Here is a 15,555-nt window from a genome sequence, read left to right on the forward strand (position 1 = left end):
TTGTCAGTTGCATACGTACAAATACACATATGTAACATATAAACTACATGTTTATATATATACATATGTCACATATAAATTGCATACCTATATATACACATATGTAGATTGTCAGTTGCATACGTACATGTACACATATGTAATATATGAGCTACATGCTTATACACACATGTAACATATAAGGTGCCTACCTACACATATGTATACATATGTAAATTGTAAGTTACATACATATAAACATATATACCATATGTATACTCTACATGTTTACGTATACACATGCGTGACATATAATCCACATACTCGCACATACATATACATACAAAACTAAATAAATAAAAATGAATCGAAAATAAACTACAAAATATACACATACATACCAAACTCTTAATGAACTTATAAATTGTCACCTTCAAAAAAATTCCCAGCAAGGAATGATAATCTCTTCTCGCTTATCAGCTTGTCGTAGGTTAAGCAAGGCAGCAGCTGATCGAGCAAGCGTGTCGACAGTCTCGTCGAGGAAGCAAAGAATGGCGACAAGACAGGGAGCAAAAAAAAAGCGCAGCGGTGTCATAGAGGATCCAGGTACGTACGATGTCTGGACACGATTACGATCAAAATAAGAGTACACGAGAAACAGCGGTTTGATTAGCCGTGAGATCGAGTTCGGTTGGTTCTTCAACCCTTTTTCCTTTGTTTCGGCCGGTTTTTTCGGCGAATCACCGGATCGAAGCTCGAACGTAACAAGAAGGCGCGTAAAAAGGTTGAATCGAGAGTAGCCGGGGTAGAACCGACCCCGGTGAAATAATTGGGTTATCGTTACGATCGCGTGGAGTCTACCGATTCGAGAGCCCCACGTGCGATAGAGATGGAACCGTTTTTTGCTCGACGAGCATCGATTCTGCTCGCGAACTTTCGCGAGCTTGTGTTACTAATTGGAGGGATTGCTCGCTTTCCGCCATTTTGCGACGAACCGCGGGATAAGTGCAAACGAGCAGTTTGAGAGGACTGTTTTTGCGAAGCTGAATTTTTAGGAATTTAGAGATCGTGTAGGGGTAATAGAGGGATTTCGGAATCTAGGGTTTTGGGAATTTAGGGATTTGGGAATAGGGAAATTAAGGAGATGGGAAATTAGGGAGATGGGAAATTAGAGAGATGGGAAATTAGGGAGATGCGAAATTAGAGAGATGGGAAATTAGAGATATGGGAAATTAGAGAGATGGGAAATTAGGGAAATGGGAAATTAGAGATATGGGAAATTAGAGAGATGGGAAATTACAGAGATGGGAAATTAGAGAGATGGGAAATCAGGGAGATGAGAAACTCGATTCAAAATTTGGTGCTCTGTGAATTTAAAAATTCTAAACTCTACAAATATAAAAATTTACGAAGATAAATTTGTGAAGAGTTAACAGTCAAGGAAATTCGAAAGCCAGAAGTATCTAATATCCCCTAAATGTCCTCCGAATAAAACCAGATTCACCCAACGTTCTTTCTCTTCCATCTATTCTCCATAAAGAGCCCTCCCGAAAGTCGCAACTAGCAGTACAAACTTCGAAGGCGTAAATAAAGTTTTTATCGCAAGAAGTTAACAAAAGGCGGTACTTTTGAGAAGACGAAGAGCCCCGGACGGTGGTGTAGGTAGATCGACTGCTGGCAGTCGAGGATCTCGATTGATTTGGCAGTTTCGTCGGCCATAAGAGGAAGGCTGCGACTAGGTAGAAAGTTGATAGGACGGAGAAGGCGTGAAATGATTGGATTAAAGAGGGATCGCGATCCTCCTTGCGCCCTAAAGGACGAAGGTGGTCGGTGATCCTGATTTCATAAAGCGAGTTTACGAGAGGAGAAGTTCGAAAAAACTGTCGAGCATAAAATATCGGCTTCTTAAAAACTTGAGTCCTTCAAAGTCGAGATATGTCTGGTGATATGTCTAGATTCGTATAGTGTCAGATTCGTAGGTCACCAAATTTCAAAATTTTCAAATTCTTAGATCCTTAAATTCATAGATTTTCAATTCATCGAAATTACCAATTCCTTAGATTCCCTAGATCTCCAATTCCCTAATTCCCCAATTTCCTAATTTCACAATTCGCTAATTTCCCAATTTGCTATTTTCCCAACCCCCTAATTTCCCAATTCGCTAATTTCCCATCTTCTTAATTTCCAATCTCCCTAATTTCCCATCTCCTTAATTTCCAATCTCCCTAATTTCCCATCTCTCTAATTTCCCATCTCCCTAATTCCCCATCTCCAAAATTTCCCATTTCTCTAATTTCCCATCTCTCTAATTTCTCATCTCCCTAATTCCCCATCTCCAAAATTTCCCATTTCTCTAATTTTCCATCTCCCTATTTTTCCATCTCTCTAATTTCCCATCTCTCTAATTTCTCATCTCCCTAATTCCCCATCTCCAAAATTTCCCATTTCTCTAATTTTCCATCTCCCTAATTTTCCATCTCTCTAATTTCCCATCTCTCTAATTTCCCATCTCCCTAATTCCCCATCTCCAAAATTTCCCATTTCTCTAATTTTCCATCTCCCTATTTTTCCATCTCTCTAATTTCCCATCCTTTAATTTCCCATCTCCCTAATTTTCCATCTCTCAAATTTCCCATCCTCTAATTTCCCATCACCCTAATTTCCCATCCCCTAATTTCCCATCTCCCTAATTACCCATCTCCTTAATTTCCCTATTCCCAAATATCCATATTTCTAAATTATGAAATGTTCAAATTTCCAAATTCTCAGATTGTCATTAAGATCCCACAAATGAAAGCTCTCTCCGACCTTGGAAGGTCGAAAAACCGCCTAATTTCTGAGCGATTATTAACGCATCAGTACCGGGAAGGGGTTCCAGGATCCCCGTTCACACGGGACCCCGTGAAGCATCACGGCTGCTGATTACGGAGCACGTCGAAAGATAATGAAAAGGTAAACGACTGTTTTTGAGCGTGCACGATGTCGTGAACGAATAACAGGCGGCCGGTTCGACGTCTACCAGGTTCGATTTGTTGCTCTCTGTTACAAACGTTCCTCGGTGCCGGCTGCTTCTCTCCTCCATTTCCTTTTTTTCTCCTCTCGATTATTACAGCGTCCCACTCGGCCCGATCTGAAATCCAATTATTTTCCGCTCGATCGTTCGCGCTTTCGTTTTTGCACGAACGTAAAGCACCCTTAACTATTATGTGACTTGGAACTGGTTCGTCGCGTCGATTGGTCGTTTTGCGAAAAGCAAAGCGAACCGATAATGAAAGGATCTTCTTTGCTCGGTTTCCATCGATTTTAAACCCTGCGCGAATCATCGCGAGATCATTTTCATCTTTGGGGACGAAAAGTTGAGCGGGAAAGTTGTTGGTTTGCAGAGATTTTTAGGATATTTGGCTTAAGGGTTTATATAGGAATTGATGGAGATTAATGAAGAAACTGGAAATTTGGGATCGAAGAGTTTGAAGTTTGCCTGTACGTTGGAAGTGTCGGGATAGAGTGACTTTCGGTGAATCACGCACCAACTCATGGGTTGGTAACAATACAGTGAATTGCAGTATCGCAATGCACTAAAATATAAGAGTAATATAAGGGTGTCTCGCAAATAATGCAACCCTCAGAATTGGTAGGGTTCGAGATTCTGAACAACTTTTCCCTTTGCAAAATTTCGGTCTGAAGCTTCGTTCCTGAATTATTCAGGAAAAACACGGACCAATCAGAGCGCTGGACGCGTGCGCAGGCGCGAGAGAGCTCCGCCCAGCGGCTGAGCGCGCGAAAACCTCGCGCTCTGATTGGTCCGTGTTTTTCTTTAATAATTCAAAAACGGAGCTTCAGAGCGAATTTTTGTAAAGGGAAAAGTTGTTCAGAATCTCGAACCCTACCACCCTTTATTGGTTGGTAGGGTTCGAGACTTGTAGTTACACTAGTTGTGAGACACCCTGTATTGATCATATGCTTTACATCTTCATTACCCTCTCCAGTAAAAAAAGAAATACATAAAATATAAACCTAGAAATCATATAAATATAAATACAGAACTGACCTACTTAAAAATACATGAACCACTGAAACGCTTAAGAATAAATACCTCCCAAAATGAGTAACAGAACGTATTAATTAAAAAGTGTATCATAATGAGAACAACATACCTCGTGCTATATTGCATAAGAGTTGTTTATCACCGTCCCACGTGAATGTCAAAGAAAAATTCAATTAGCCGAATCAGAATGTAGGGGTTTAACGAATCGAGCAACGTGAACAGTGGAGGGTGGACTCGAAATTGCGGAAACTGTGTAAAAGCGAGTATCAGCAAAGGAGTAGAAAGGAGAGGATAGCGAAAAAAGGAAAAGTTCCATCGGAATCGATACTGGTCCGATCAACCGCTCAAACGGCTCGAAATTCTTGCCGCCGGTTTCGAGCGGCTCTTTCACCGTAGAAGTCATAGAGAGAAACGCGAAACGAGATGCGCCGTTTCTTTCAGCGTGCACGGAATCCGATAAGACGTCCCGGGGAATCCGGGAACGCGGAGAAGAGGTTGTACGCGAGTCAGCCAAGCGAACGGCCTTTTCCGCGCCAGGAGAAAAAGGGGAATCGGGACGATTTTGGTGGGAATTTCCCGTGGAAGAGACAGACATTCGGATGGTCCGCAGGGCTACGCCAACGGCGACTGATACACGACAAAATGCTACTGCAGTCTTACTCTCCACGAAACTTCAACCACACACGAATTCCACCAATTTTAAATTCCCTAATTCTCTGATTGTTCAGATATTCGGCATTTTGAGATTCCACGTTTGTGCGCTTTTATTTCAGTAAATTTTTAAAGTAGCAAGTTTATATATCTTTATCCTGATATCCATAGATAGGAATATTTCTGGACATTTATAGGTATTGACAAGGTATCAATATCCCTAGGTTCAGGTATAGTTAGGTCAAAGTAGATGTGAATACTATACTTCATTCACATAATCATAGCTACATCAGATCTACACAGCCATAGATCTACATACCTCCCGATTCTAAAACATTTTATTATAAATCCCTATATTTTCAAATTCCAAGGTTCCCTAATTTCTACACCTCAAAGTCCCTAGATCTCAAATTTTATACACCTCCCAAATCTCTAGATCCCCAAATTACAAGATCAGCAAATCACAGGATCCCTCAAGTTCCTAGATCCCAAAATCCCTAAATCCCCAAATTCCTAGATCCTCAAATCCCTAGACCCCTAAATCCCTAGATCACTCAATCTCTAGATCCCCAAATCCCAAAATCCCAAGATCCTCAAATCCCTATATTCCCAAATTCCTAGATCCCCAATTCCCTAGATTCCAAATTCCCTAGATTCCCCATTCCCTAAATTCCCTAGATTCCCAATTCCCTGGATTCCCAATTCCATGGATTCCCAATTCCCTGGATTCCCAATTCCATGGTTTCCCCATTCCCTGGATTCCCAATTCCCTAGATTTCCAATTCCCTAGATTCCCAATTCCCTAGATTCCCAATTCCCTAAATCCCCAAATTCCTAGATTCCCAAATCCCTAGAGTCCCAAATCCCTATATTCCCAAATCCCTGTATTCCCAAATCGCTATATTCCCAAATCCCTAGATCCCCAAATCCCTCGACCCCCAAATCCCCAGATCACCAAATCCCTATATTCCCAAATCCCCAGATCACCAAATCCCTACATTCCCAAATCCCTAGATCCCCAAATCCCCAGATCACCAAATCCCTATATTCCCAAATCCCCAGATCACCAAATCCCTATATTCCCAAATCCCTAGATCCCCAAATTCCTAGATCTCCAAATCCCTAGATCCCCAAATCCCTAGATCCCCAAATCCCCAGATCCCCAAATTCCTAGATCCCCAAATTCCCAGATCACCAAATCCCTATATTCCCAAATCCCTAGATCCCCAAATCCTCAGATCTCCAAATTCCTAGACCCCCAAATCCCCAGATCAGCAAATCCCTAGATCCCCAAAATCCCTAGATCCCAAAATCCCTATATTCTCAAAATCCCAATGCCTCAAAATCTTCAAATTTCAAGGTCCGAAAACGCAGCATCCAAATTGTCATCCCAGTCGAAAGTTTCAAATCAGTAAAACTAAGAAAAAGTGAACGAGCGAGAATCCTCTCTCCACTTAACTGTCATGTTTACCCTAGGGAAGAAGAGATTTGCGGCAGACTGTACGGAAGGAGACACGTTTGAGCGATGGAGAAAAAGGAATACGACGTAACGTGATACGAGACGTAATACATAAAACATATACGTCTCATCGGCGGAGTAGAATAATTTCGTGATAAAACAGCACGTATCAAAGAATGAAATAGATTCGACCACCCATACTAATTCGGGCCGAATTCTACAAGGACGAAATTAAAAAAACATACCAACATCCGCTCTCTAATTACAAATAATTGAGCACAACCCGTACTCGCAGTGTTATAATGATCGAGGACGAGAAAAAAGAAGAAAAGGAAAAACTGGTCTCGATTTCAGGCCGATGTCAGAGAGAAGAAGGAGAAGGTTGAGGGAAGCCCGAGGCTGTTCGAAACGTTGAATGCAAGTCAACTCGACTACTCGTTCGAGAATCTCCGACGGTTGCCTCCTTTTTTTTCTACGCCCCGCCATATTTCTTCTCCCTTCTGAAACTCCCGCGTTGCTTTTTCCCCCCATCTTTGTTGGTCTCTCGCGACGCCACCGTGGAAATTGTTCCATTACCAGCTCGTTTCGTTCCCCTCGAAATCCGACGGGGAAACGCATTACGCGAACCCATCGCTGTTACCGGCCTCTCTCTCTCAAGAAATCCAACGACGTCGTTTCAATTTGCCGGCTGCTGCCATTCATATTTATAAAGCGGGACAAACGATTAGCAGGCTGTCGCGCGGTTCGCGCCGCTACTCGACGCCTTTAATTAGCGATCGAGGAGGGAATTTCGATTTTTTTAGACTTTTGTTCGATCTGCGATGATTTGGGTGAATTTGGACTGGGTTTAATTAATGACATGGTACTGCTACTTTGTATATTAGTACAAAGTTTTGGATTGTTGAGGAAAAACACGGATCAATCAGAACGCGAGGATTTCGCGCGGTCTGGTAGTGATGGCTTCGAACCTGCTGCGATCGTGAACAAGTACTTTAGCGTCTGGATAAGAAGTTGATTGATTTAATTTAAACTAACACAATAATTTACTACCTAAACACGTTGTAATATCTGTAAAATAAATACAGAATTATTAATATATCGATAACCAACAGAGGATCTAAGATGGCCGCCATCAACAGGGATTAATCGCAACAGAATCTCTCCCGTAAGAAACGAGCGTACCATTCGGTCCTTTCCATTGTTATACGGGGTTCAAACGCGTATCGCAATTTTCAATTGAATGACCGGCTTCGTTCGCTATTTTCATGGTCCCATAATTAATCGCATTCATCGCAGTTTTTATGCGGCGGTCGACGTGACCCCGTCGGATTCCGCACAATACACGCGAATAGCGAAGACTCAACGGCTGTATTATCGCAACAATGAGGCACGCGGCCACCTTTTATTACAATAGATAATGAGTTTGATATAGGCGGCCACCTTTTGCCTTTTCAAAATCCCGCCGGATTTTCTGCCGCGAGCGAAAGGAGGAATCGTTATGAATAACGGGGATGCTAAATAAGGGTTGTGTCTTTCGATCATGTATCTATTATCGACCATTTCATTAATTGAGGCATAAACTACAATTTATTTACATGAGACATAAACTACAATTTCTATACATGAGACATAAACTACAATTTTCTTACTTGAGACATAAACAACAATTTTCTTACTTCAGGCATAAACAACAATTCTCTTACTTGAATTAAAGACAACAATTTTATTACTTGAATTAACAGCAACAATTTTTTTACTTGAATTGAAAACAACAATTCTTTTACTTGAATTAACAGCAACAATTTTTTTATTTGAATTAAAGACAACAATTTTACTACTTGAATCAACAGCAACAATTTTTTTACTTGAATTGAAAACAACAATTTTTTTACTTGAATTAAGGACAACAATTTTTTTGGTCGAATTAAGTACGACAATTTTTTTAATTGAATTAAAGACAACAATATTATTACTTGAGAAAGAGACAACAATTTTACTATTTGAGACAAAGACAAACAATTTTATTATTTTAAATGAAGACAACAATTTTCTTACTTCAATTAAAGACAACATTTTCTTTACTTGAATTTAAAACAACAATTTTTTTACTTGAATTAAAAACAACAATTTTTTTTACTTGAATTAAAAACAACAATCTTTTTACTTGAATTAAAAACAACAATTTTTTTACTTGAACTAAAAACAACAATTTTTTTTACTTGAATTTAAAACAACAATTTTTTTACTTGAATTAAAAACAACAATTTTTTACTTGAATTAAAAACAACAATTTTTTTACTTGAATTAAAAACAACAATTTTTTTTACTTGAATTTAAAACAACAATTTTTTTACTTGAATTAAAAACAACAATTTTTTGTACTTGAATTAAAAACAACAATTTTTTACTTGAATTAAGAACAACAGTTTTCTTATTTCAATTAAAGACAACATTTTTTTTACTTGAATTTAAAACAACAATTTTTTTACTTGAATTAAAAACAACAATTTTTGTACTTGAATTAAAAACAACAATTATTTTACTTGAATTAAGAACAACAATTTTCTTATTTCAATTAAAGACAACATTTTTTTCACTTGAATTTAAAACAACAATTTTTTTAGTTGAATTAAAAACAACAATTTTTTTTACTTGAACTAAAAACAACAATTCTTTTACTTGAATTAAGAACAACAATTTTCTTATTTCAATTAAAGACAACATTTTTTTCACTTGAATTTAAAACAACAATTTTTTTAGTTGAATTAAAAACAACAATTTTTTACTTGAATTAAAAACAACAGTTTTTGTACTTGAATGAAAAACAACAATTTTTTTAGTTGAATTAAAGAAAAGCAATTTTGCAGTCAGTTTTGGGAAAGTTTGAGGGGCGAGCGTTAACCAACAGCGATTTAATTTAACCGAACGTTTGCGAAGGAATAAACGGCGAATACATCAACGTTTACATTATTAACAGGCAGATATTTTATGTACTTTGGTGTAAAATTGAAATCGCGAAGAATGAATCGAACGGTTATTTACAACCGTCGATAACATGTTAAACGCGACGGCGTAATTGCTATTCCTATTACGAGCAATCATAATGAATGTTATTACGAATACACACGATCCGAATTAATTTAATTATCCAGCATCCTATCATTTTTCAATTATCTCCTATCCTCGATTTTCTCATCTATAAATGGATATTTCAATTCACGTGTCGTTCAGATATGGGTCAGAGCACGCAAAATATTTCCGATCGTGCCCGAATTAATCTTTGCCGATGGGAGATTACTATTTACCGAACGATCGAATTAAACTAGCAAATAAACGAATCAAATAGGACTGCAATAACATTGTAATTAATACGAATAAAAACTCGATCGAATCTCGGTGTATGAGTTTTTAATATCCGTATGTTTACGCGCCCCCACGAGTGAAGCTTATTTTTTCGTGGAACCGAAACGAATCGACGTTCGATTAATTTTATTCGTCGAAGCGCGCGGGTTGTTAGAAAAGACTAACCGAGTTATAAAGCATCAAAATGGTCGCCTAAGACCTTCCAGTAGCTTCATAAATTCCAAGAACTCAACCGTTTCATAACTGCTGAAATATTGTATGCGGGGGAGAGAACTGCGGAATTTGTCAAAGAGGTACTACGGAAAGTACAATATTTTCTCCAAAAACGAGACAACACAGCAAATATTCCAGAAATTACACGTTCGTCTTTTGGAAAAAACGATTCAGCCCTGAACATATTTCACGATATTGTTCCGACGTAACAGGTACGCGTAACAGATGTACAACTTTAATTTCGTTAGACAAATAATATATTTCACGGTAAACGTAATAAATATTCAAGGACAATTTTTACTCTGGCCAAACGTGGGAACAATGAATTATTTGGATTTGTAGAGTGATACTTTTCACTAATGTTTGAACATTGCGGTGAATATTTGAAGTTTGGCAATTTTTTATATTTACTTGGAAATTGGGGGATATTTTCGAGATTGTTATGTGGGAAAAAATAGGGGAATTTTTGGGAATGAGAAATTAGGGAATTCGGGAATTTGGGGATCTAGGGATTCGGGGATCAAGGGATTTGGGGATCTAGGGATTTGGAGGTCTAGGGAACTGGAAATCTAGGGATTTGGGGATTTAGGGATTTGGGGATTTGGGGATTTAGGGATTTGGGGATTTAGGGATTTAGGGATTTGGGGATTTAGGGATTTGGGGATTTAGGGATTTAGGGATTTGGGGATTTAGGGATTTGGGGATTTAGGGATTTGGGGATTTAGGGATTTGGGGATTTGGGGATTTGGGGATTTAGGGATTTGGGAATTTAGGGATTTGGGGATTTAGGGATTTGGGAATATAGGGATTTGGGGATCTAGGGATTTGGGATCTAGGGAATCGGGGATGTAGGGAATCGGGGATCTAGGGAATCGGGGAACTAGGGAATCGGGGATCTAGGGAATCGGGGATGTAGGGAATCGGGGATGTAGAGAATCGGGGATCTAGGGAATCGGGGACCTAGGGAATTGGGAATCTAGAGAATTGGGAATCTAGAGAATTGGGAATCTAGATAATTGGGAATCTAGAGAATTGGGAATCTAGAGAATCGGGAATCTAGGGAATTGGGAATCTAGGGAATTGCAAATCTAGGGATTTGGGGAATTAGGGATTTGAGGATCTAGGGAATTGGGAATCTAGGGAATTGGCAATCTAGAGAATTGGCAATCTAGGAAATTGGGAATCAAGGAATTACAGAACGTGTGAAATTAAGAAAATTATAAAATTCCCCTAGAAGAATATAAAAATTTTCCAACACAGTAATTTCTCAAATTTGCAAACTCGAAATCAAAAATTACAAAACAACTAAATTAAACCAATAAAACCTGAAGAAATACAAAAATTTGAAAATATGAAGCCTAACATCAATGACGGTCCAAATTGATTGACATCAACGTTGTATCACAAGCAGTAATATACAACGAACATCTGGGAACTTTACTGAAACATCACACAGGTAACACACGATCCACTTAGCCCTTTCCATCAAACGCAAATTGCCCAAGGGTGCTGTCTCTTACGTTGGAGCAGGCTCGAGCCATTTAAACAGGAAATCGCGATTATTACATAATCCTGTGAACACGACGGACGCTGCAAGAACGCGGCCCAAGCGACCGGAAGTCTAATCCCGTAGGGGGACGAGGTAGAACATACGCGCGACACGATAATGCGGGACGAAGGGGTGCTCGCTAGCATGAAATCGTTGGTCATTTAACGGGGTATCGTTACTGGTCAGCCTCTGGATTATAATGAGGCACCGAATCGGGATTATGCGCATTAACGTGCCGTGTAAACGCGATACCTGACGGCCGGGAATCAGGAGGGCTGCAAACCGAGAGAAACGCTCCTAAATTCGTCGCAAAACGAAATTCGGCTCGTGTCTACTCAACGCTTTTTATTCGTCAACGTTTCTTTGTGGATTCACTAGTCTTTTTTCTGGGGGGTTAGTTCTTTTTGTGACTGCAACGTTAATTAGATTGTAATTGCAAGTTTGGGAGATTGGGAATTTTGAGATTTAGGGATTTGGAAGTTTGGGAATTTGATAAATAGGGGATTTAGGGGTTGGAGGTCTGGGGAATTTGGGGACTAGGAGATTTTGGACGTGGGGAATTGGGGAACTAAGGAATTTGGGACGTAGGGAATTTGGGAACTAGGGAATTGGGGAATTAGGAAACTGGGACCTTGGGAATTTGGGATCTTGGGAAATTGGGACCTTGGGAAAATGGGCCCTTGTGAAATTGGGACCTTGGGAAATTGGGACCTTGGAAATTTGGGACCTTAGGAATTTGGGACCTTGGGAATTTGGGACCTTGGGAAATTGGGGCCTTGGTAATTTGGGACCTTGGGAATTTAGGGCCTTGGGAATTTGGGACCTTGGGAAATTGGGGCCTTGGTAATTTGGGACCTTGGGAATTTGGGACCTTGGTAATTTGGGACCTTGGGAATTTAGGACCTTGGGAATTTGGGACCTTGGGAATTTGGGACCTTGGGAAATTGGGGCCTTGGTAATTTGGGACCTTGGGAATTTGGGACCTTGGGAATTCGAGACCTTGGGAATTTGGGACCTTGGGAAATTGGGTTCTTGGGAAATTGGAACCTTGGGAATTTGGGACCTTGGCAATTTAGGACCTTAGGAAATTGGGACCTTGCCAATTTGGGACCTTGCCAATTTGGCATCTAAGGATTGGAGGGTCCAGTAATATTTGGAACTAGAATACTTGACATAGTCGTCTCTGTTCAGCATCTCATACAAGTCTGCTTACAGAGTCCTTCCTTTGTTCTTCTCGCAACAGTATCTAACACAAACGTATCTGCAAACTTGAGAAAATAATCTAATAATTGTAAATTTGTATAATTATCAATCGAACTAATCAAAAAGTAATAAACCAACAAGCACGCACGGAACAAAAACAACAATTCCAAGTTGAAATTCGGTACTCGAAGAAAGCCAGCGTAGCATCCAGTTGCGCATACTGACAAACAACGCTGCGGTCGAAGCAACACGGTTAAACGATCCCGTAGTGGCGATATAGCTGCGCCAGCACCGTCCGACTTCGGATTAATATAACGAACAATTTAACGGGCTAAATTCCAGATACATGCTGATGTATGCACCCGTAAGAGTATAGAAGCTAGCGACGATAACAGTGAGACTCGTTATCGCAACTTGAAACGGCGACGACTTGCTCAAATATAGGGTGCACCCTCCTCTTCACTTGGCCCTTTGTTTACTCGCCGAGTATCGAACGTTTACGGTTTTACCGTGATCCGTTTGCTTTTCTCCGTGTTCCTCCTTTTTCACCCCTCGCTGCCCTTTCGATCGTCTTGTTACGTTGACTGATCGATTTACGATCGATACGTGCCACGGCCACCGCCAACCGTTCTTCATCCACCTAACGATATGACCTGGCAGTTAGCGGTGGACAATCGACATCGTGCTAGCAAACTTATGACACCGCTTCTGCCAATAGTTTACTGGCTCTACGTGCTCTCGTTAACGATGGAGATTGTTCCGGGCTTCTGATTCGATATCAACTTCCGGAGAGGAATCTTGATTAACCCTTGAACGATACACCTTTACGACCGACGCGTTATGTCGTCACGCGAAAAACCTGAGTGGATTCCACCTGCAACCGTAATCGAGTACGTGCGCCAACTTACTCGCGAAACGCCACAAAGTCTGCGCAAAAATCTGCGGCTGCATTTTTCTTCTTTCGTCTGCAAAATTGAACAGTTACATTGAACAGTTACATTGAACAGTCACATTGAACAGTTACTTTGAACAGTCACATTGAACAGTTACATCGATCAGTTACTTTGAACAGTCACATTGAACAGTTACTTTGAACAGTTACTTTCAACAGTTACATTGAACAGTTATATTGAACAGTTACATTGAACAGTTATATTGAACAATTACAGTGAACAGTTACATGGGACAGTTATATTGAACAATTTTACATTGAACAGTCACATTCAATAGTCACATTCAACAGTTACATTGATCAGTTACTTTGAACAGTTACTTTGATCAGTTACATCGATCAGTTACTTTGAACAGTCACATTGAACAGTTACATTGATCAGTTACATTGAACAGTAACATTGAACAGTAACATTGAACAGTCACATTGAACAGTCACATTGAACAGTCGCATTGAACAGTTACATTGATCAGTTATTTTGAAAAGTCACATTGAACAGTAACATTGAACAGTTACATTGAACAGTCACATTGAACAGTCACATTGAACAGTCACATTCAACAGTCATATTGAACAGTTACATTGATCAGTTACTTTGAACAGTTACTTTGAACAGTCACATTGAACAGTCACATTGAATAGTCACATTGAACAGTCACATTGAACAGTCACATTGAACAGTCACATTGAACAGTTACATCGATCAGTTACTTTGAACAGTCACATTGAACAGTTACATCGATCAGTTACTTTGAACAGTCACATTGAACAGTTACATTGAACAGTTACATTGAACAGCTACATTGAACAGTCACATTGAACAGTTACATTGAACAGTCACATTGAACAGTCACATTGAACAGTTACATCGATCAGTTACTTTGAACAGTCACATTGAACAGTTACATCGATCAGTTACTTTGAACAGTAACATTGAACAGTTACATTGAACAGTTACATTGAACAGTCACATTGAACAGTCACATTTAACAGTTACATTGATCAGTTACATTGAACAGTTACTTCGAACAGTTACATTGAACAATCACATTGAACAATTACATTGAACAGTTACATTGAACAGTAACATTGAACAGTAACATTGAACAGTCACATTGAACAGTCACATTGAACAGTCACATTGAACAGTCACATTGAACAGTCACATTGAACAAATTGAATCTTCGTATTCGTATTAAGACAACAGCAAAAGTGAAACAGCCAGTACATCCGCAGCGTAGATAAAAAGCGAGCGTAAACTTAATCCGTGTCGCGCAATTCGTTACCCGAAGAGAATAAAAATTGAAAAAAAGCGGAAGGGCGAAGGATGGAAAAAGTAAAAGGTAGAAGGATTGTTTATTCCATTATACGTGGCTCATTAGGGGGCTGGATATAACTCATGGCCAAACGAAAATTACGGTCCTCGAGACGGTGTTCGCAGGATGAAAAGTCGAGGCAGTTCCTCAGATTCCTCAGACGGTAATGAATATTTCATACATTTGGAAGTTAGAGCGGACCGGATTGATTTACTCGCTCAACTTTTTTTTTCTCCCCTCCTACTATTTTTTTTTTTGCTATATCAACGGCGGACCCGAAATTAAGGTGTCCCTTTGTCACGTTATTTACACGTCGGTGAATATTAATGGCGGCGGCCTCGATCGGCTCGCCGGGATTTCATTTTACGACGGATAAATTATTGATACGCCCCGAAGGATGTGCTGCTCATTAATTGCAGCTGTTGCCACTGTTTAGGGCCTTTAACGTTATCGGAGCCGAGGAGCACCGTGTTGATTCATAACGCGGGGCCATATTGTCGATCATATTTTTATCGATTTTAGTATTGCGAAGATTTTTTTTTGTTATGAAGAGTATTGTGTTACGTCGGACTTATGCTTTTAATTATTTTATATTTTATAGGGAGTAGGAGCTTTAATTCTTGTTCTGAATTTCCTAACTCTCATAGTTACCAATTTCCAAATTTTCCAACTCCTAAATTTTCCAATTTCTAAATTTCCTAATTCTCACATTTTCCAATTTCCAAATTTTCCAACTCTCACATTTCGAATTCCCAAATTTCCCAATTTCTAAATTTTCCAATTCCCAAATTTCCCAATTCCCAAATTTCCCAATTTCTAAATTTC

At 39.5% G+C, this 15,555-nt stretch overlaps 1 protein-coding gene across 4 annotated transcripts in view; it reads left to right on the plus strand.

The window, feature by feature from the left end:
- The window catches only part of LOC100883369 (protein turtle homolog B), a 613,440-nt gene that overhangs the window by 77,361 nt on the left and 520,524 nt on the right, over positions 1–15,555 (plus strand). For 3 of the 4 annotated variants that reach the window (XM_076536156.1, XM_076536160.1, XM_076536157.1), the window contains exon 4: positions 460–585. The exons of the other annotated variant lie outside the window; for it this stretch is intronic. The gene's annotated coding sequence lies outside the window, so the exon portion shown is untranslated. The remainder of the gene's footprint in view (positions 1–459; positions 586–15,555) is intronic. 4 annotated transcript variants of the gene reach the window in all.

This window comes from Megachile rotundata, chromosome 10 (assembly GCF_050947335.1).
Source record: "Megachile rotundata isolate GNS110a chromosome 10, iyMegRotu1, whole genome shotgun sequence".
Taxonomy (NCBI): Eukaryota; Metazoa; Arthropoda; class Insecta; order Hymenoptera; family Megachilidae; genus Megachile; species Megachile rotundata.